Source organism: Sorghum bicolor, chromosome 9, assembly GCF_000003195.3.
Source record: "Sorghum bicolor cultivar BTx623 chromosome 9, Sorghum_bicolor_NCBIv3, whole genome shotgun sequence".
NCBI lineage: Eukaryota > Viridiplantae > Streptophyta > Magnoliopsida > Poales > Poaceae > Sorghum > Sorghum bicolor.
In genome coordinates, this window is record NC_012878.2 from 39,631,895 (window position 1) to 39,637,528 (window position 5,634).

At 41.0% G+C, this 5,634-nt stretch overlaps 1 long non-coding RNA gene across 4 annotated transcripts; it reads left to right on the plus strand.

Moving 5' to 3' along the window:
- LOC110430145 lies at positions 316–5,414 on the plus strand. 4 transcript variants are annotated; one of them, XR_002447411.1, is made up of 8 exons: positions 316–1,068; positions 1,273–1,374; positions 2,212–2,287; positions 3,060–3,150; positions 3,808–3,935; positions 4,091–4,184; positions 4,322–4,374; positions 5,155–5,414. It is a non-coding gene; the product is annotated as an uncharacterized LOC110430145 (long non-coding RNA). The 4 variants fall into 4 exon arrangements; XR_002447412.1 differs by lacking the exon at positions 3,808–3,935 and having other exon boundaries at positions 3,055–3,150; XR_002447410.1 differs by lacking the exon at positions 3,808–3,935.

A 5,634-nucleotide genomic window follows, 5' to 3' on the forward strand; every position in this document is an offset into this window, starting at 1 on the left:
ATGGAGAAGCTCGATGATAGAGCTGGAGATAAGAAGGAAGTCATGCACATCTACGACTCTCACATGACTTGCGAGAAGTGTGGAGATACTGGACACTCAGGCAATCACTGCCCTGAGATGCTTGAGGACGTGAACTACATCATCATCAACAACAACAACAACAATTACTACAACCATCCTCAACAAAATCAAGGTTGGAATCAACAGAGGCCTAACTACTCAGGTAATTATCAAGGTAACAATTCTTACAATCTCTACAACTAAAACATATAGAAAGCAATCGTCCACATCCACTCCCCTCACCCCTGGCCAAATCGTCCACATCCACTCCGCCTGCTCCCGGTCAAAACGGTCACGACGACTACCGTAGCTGCCGCCGCCGCCGTACGAGTCCTCCATCTCCAGGTTCTCCTCCACCCTCGCCAACCCTCCGAGCACGCCCGCCATCACGAGCACTGCCAGCCCCATCCCCATCCCCATCTTGTTCTTCTTCTCACCACCGGCACCAACGATGCCGGTTACGTACTCGGCGGTGGCAGCGACCTCCCCTCCCTTTCTCCTTCCACCTCTCACCCCTCCCACGTAGCCATCGTGCGCTGGGCGCCACCGCTCCACCAACCAAGCTGTCGTGCGCTGTGCGCCGGGCACCTACCTGACCAGCAAGGCACCACCAACGCTACCGCCCGGGCGCCTACCTTCGGCCGAATGCCAACGCCACTGCCGCCTGGATGCCGAATCGTGGCTGCCAATCTCGAGCGAGGGTAGTGCGCGGTCAACGGTGAGGAGCGGTTGACAGTGGGTAAGCTTGCCAAGCCGCTGCGTGAGGCCGAACTCAACCATCAGCGGCTTCGCGCGTGCATCGGCCTACTCCTGTGTCTGTGACGGGTTCTATGAGATGAGGGACCAGTAGAGGTCCCCAAGTCAAAGGGAAAGAAGCCAAGGCATCTCAGCCATCTACACTACACCAACATTCACAGCCCCGGCAGCGCCCAACACCACCACATTCAACACTGGACTCAACGCTAACATCAATAGCGTACATGAGGTGTTTGATGGAATGCCCATGAGGTAAACAGAACATCCTTTGGTCCCCATGTGTGTGCCAAATCACTGGCTATCACATGTAAATGCACTTCTGTGTGTTTTGTTCCTTGTCATTTGAGGCTTCAAGTTTTGATAACAGACATATAATGTCAATTTGGCATCGCTGTATCAAAATAAGGCTAACAGTTTGGTGTACTATTGATATCGTGCATATCTTTTTCATGCCAGGCTCTTGCTAAAGAATTGCAAGATCAAGATATGTTGTTAGTCTTCTTTACAAAAACAAGGCTCGACTAAATTCAGTATCAATGCACCTTGGAGAAATTGTTGGTATGGCTACTTTTGATTTTTTTTTTGTTGGTTTGGGGTCTGATGCTGTCCTTGAAAGTGTACTGTTAATTTCTGGAAGAGTTATTTTGTTAGTTGATTGTCAAAAAGCATGTCCTTTTACTATCTTCAGGATAAGTAATGCAATATCAATATTCAATACAACTCCCAACTAAAATATCTTTTTTGTGCACAACTTATCTTTTGCCACCAGGCATATCATCTGAGGGTGGTGTTTTAGGTGTTATTTGTGTGATTGCAACACCTCATAAAGTGAAAAGCACATGTTATGTCATTTGAATTTGGGTATGTGCTAAGTTTGTTCTGCTGCAGTTGCCTAGCAAACTTACAGGTCAAACAAGACCTATATTTTAACAAAAACACAATTGGTAGGACCGTATTTCATTTTCACTGTGTCAGATAGGATAACGACATCTGTGAGGTCCTCCTATCTTTCTCTGTAATTTCTAATTCCATCGACACCCAGAAGGTACATGAGTGAATTATTTGGTCTATGCATTGACATTATATTGTGGTAGTTGTTCCAGTGACTCTACGTTTGCTTATATATTATATATATAGTTCATTCTTGTTTCTCTTGGTCACGTATTAGATAGCCTTGGCCCTTGGGTTTGGTTTCATGTATTTTGAGATATTTGCTTTGATTGGAAATATAAGCTGATACATTTGGGCTTCAGTTCTTTATTTCAGTGAAATGTTGTCTTGGAATATAACCTCTATATCTTTTGACTCGCTGCAATTGCAGGAGTAGTTAGTCTTGGTCTGCTAGAATTGGTATGCTTATTCAATGTGCTTCGATTTATTATGCTGTTGGAGCAGGTCAATGGTCCACAGGAAAGCAGAAGGCAGGGCAAGGGTCCTAATCTGCCGTCGTTGATGGCGTTGCCACTCCCAGGTTAGCTGAACCATCCATACACTTTTTGTATTTCTTTACTTTTCTGCTGCAGTGAAGAAAATAGTTGTTTAAATTTTGCATCATATAAAGAACATGTCTGGCCAATACTATTATGCCCACGCCGCCCGCCTCCAACAGGTTGCCAAGCCTCCAGCTCCCGGCCTCCTTCTGACCCTTGCTCCTTAGCCTCGAGCTGCCTCTGACCCCTGCCATGGCCTCCGGTGGCCTGAAACCCACGTTGGCCTACATCATCGTGTACATGAGCCATGCAAAGCAGGTGTCTGTCAAAAATTCCCAGGGAAATGTGCTGGCGGTTTTACCATGTGTTTTCTTCTATAATCTGTGTTTTTCTTTTCTTTCTAGATATTTGAGCTGGATCACCTGAATGTGTTCAACCAAACATTAAGTTTACGGAATATATGGCGATTGAGGATGAGCTGCGATCTCTCCGCGCGGTCATAATTACTTGATATGATATAATTAAGCTAGCTAATTCACTAGATCCATATACCTATGAACATTTCAAAGTGGAAAGTGACATGTTAGAATTAACAGTGGATTGTTGAGGACTACATACTCCATCCACTCTAGGACTTACAAGAGCAATGAATCTAATGCAGTTTATAAGCTGCTCCATGGACTCTGCAACATACTGAAAAAAAAGCTTATAGTAGTGACCTCAGGAATAGGACAAATACCTTGATTGTTGCATCTAACAAACAACCACATAATTGTTTCATTACAAATGGAATTTACTGATTTTTTAGTGCAGATTGATTAGACTGTCAAGAAAATGTTCTCTTAGTGGTGACCAGGCAAACCACATCCACTACTTTTGCTTCGGTTATCAAGGCTCGTTTCAGGTATATTTCATAGCTCATCTCATCTAAATCTCAATGTGTTAATCTGAGCTAGAGGCAGCTAGCTGATTAGGTCCATTCACTAGGTAGAGGGGTATATTGTGCAAAACTGAATTCCAATCCTGGTCCAGATCGGTGATAGGAACAAGGAGATGTAGGCTTCACAGATACTTTAGGCTTGTTAATTTCAGACCCAGTCACCGAAACAAGAAAAAAGGCCACACCATGTCATTAACAGCACTCAAACTATTTTAGTGATAAGGCGACAAACTCTACACCATCTCATTACCATGACTGATGCCTCGTACCTCTGTAATAAACTAATAGCCACCAAATTTATAGGACTAACATGTCTTTGTTTTCTTTGTTGGTCATATCTTTGAATGCAATTAGGACGGTTGCTAATTTAGTTGACAAAGAAGTTTATTAAATAATAAGCTTGGTAAGCTTTTCCCCGTAGAAAAAATAATCACATTATTTTAGCTTGTGCCTAATGCTTATTAGATAGCTTGTTTAGTTAGAGGGTTTGTAGATTTCCCTTTCACTTAATTGACTAGAACATCTCTGAAAACTCAGTCAGGTCTGCACATAGCTAAATTCTTATTTATTTCCCTTTCACTTAATTGACTAGAACATCTTATTTATGTTTGTCATTTACAGACTACAACAGGTTATTTGGTGAGGATGCTATGGATGACTAAAATATGTTTGTTGATGACACTCAAACTTATTTTTGGGGTCCTGCATCCGATCCTATAGGAACTTGTTAGGCTCTTATGGTGCACTTGGTATGTGCCACATATTGTTTCTTCTTATTATTCCTAGCATGCATCAAGAAACTTGCCTCGTGGAATGTTGATGTGCTCTTCATTTCTTTGGATTATGAAAGTTTCTGTCAATTGTAAGTAGTATTTAGTTAATGAAAAAATTTGTGTCATTTTAGTGTGCAGACAATCAGGCAAGATAACAAGCAGAGGAGGATTAGTCTGTTGGAGCTTCCTGCACTAAATATTGAAGTCGTTTCCACAAAGCAGCATGTATTTCCCATGATTTTTCACTTTTCCTTTAACTTTTTGCGTAAGACAGAAATGTTTTCTTTACAATATAATAGCTATCATGTGGTATGATTAGTCCAGTTTGGCAGCGCTTATGAGTTCTGACTTTGTGATTTCAGGTGTACATGAGGGCTGACAACAACAAAGTATGGAAAACACTCCCAAAATAGATGTAAGTTCAGTTTGCTTTCTGTCCTATTCATGTGGAAATTCAGAGTACGTCACCTCACCAGTCATCATAAGAGCTGGTCATACTAGACATCCTGAATTCAAATTTAAACAACTATGATCCCTAGAGTGTCACCTCATCAATCATCATAAGTTGGGATTTCTCAACAATTCTTGCTAATCTTTGTGAATCTATGTATTGCATATAATTTGCATCAAGATAAAATAATTATTCAGTCAAGTTCACAGGACATTTAAAATGCATGGGTTCTAATTGTCGTACACTGTTTTCATCATTTCTCACACATAGATCACACAATGAGCTGATAAGGAATTTGGAAGGTGCACTTTGGCCTTTTGCCCACAGCAAGGAGTACTGCATTGTATCATGCCTGGAAAAATATATATATTTGAATATTAACTTCAGTCATGTTCCAGTGTGATGGCATATTCAAGTACTATGGTGATAGCTGAAACTTCAGTTGAGCATGACAAGTTCTACAAATATGACTAATTATTCCAACTCTGAAAATTATAAAGAAGTTTGAAACATGACTATATCTTGTTCGTTGAGTTGATTGTGCGGTCAATTGTGACATATGACTATTTAGAATTTTTGAATGTATATGTTGATTGATAATGGATATTATTCAAGTGGTCTGGAATGGAAATGAAAAAAACTTGCTGGACCCATTCCAGAATGTCAAATCTTGTAATGTGCTATAAGAGTTATTATTGCAGGCATATCTTTAAGGCACATTATTTATATTTTTGCTTCCTTTAGGGAAGGTTGGAATGCTGCAAGTAGAACAAATGGAGGAGGCAAGTGCGGTTGGGGGCAGCAAGCTGGCAAATCTATCCATAGCTTTAGCTAAAGGCAATGTTCCATGGCTTTGGCTAGCAATGTTGGATGGCTTGGACGTTGGTGCCGGATAAATGTGTTAAGGGAGCTGTACATCGTTTATATTTACCGTTGTTGGTGGAATTTTTTTCCCGTTGCAACGCACGGGCATTTGCCTAGTAATAATAATAATTTTCCACCTCTGAGAGAGTTATTGTCTAATCAAGAAAAGCTAATGGATAACCTATCTAAGAAAATGGCATCTAATGATAATATGTTAGAAAATATAAATAATAGAATGGATAATTTCTCTACTCCGTCAAGAATCAAATTAGCTTTAATAAAATGATTGAATCTCGGTTAAATCAAATAGCTGCTGCTGTTCCTGCTACTAACCCCGGTATACCATCACAACCGAAAGGA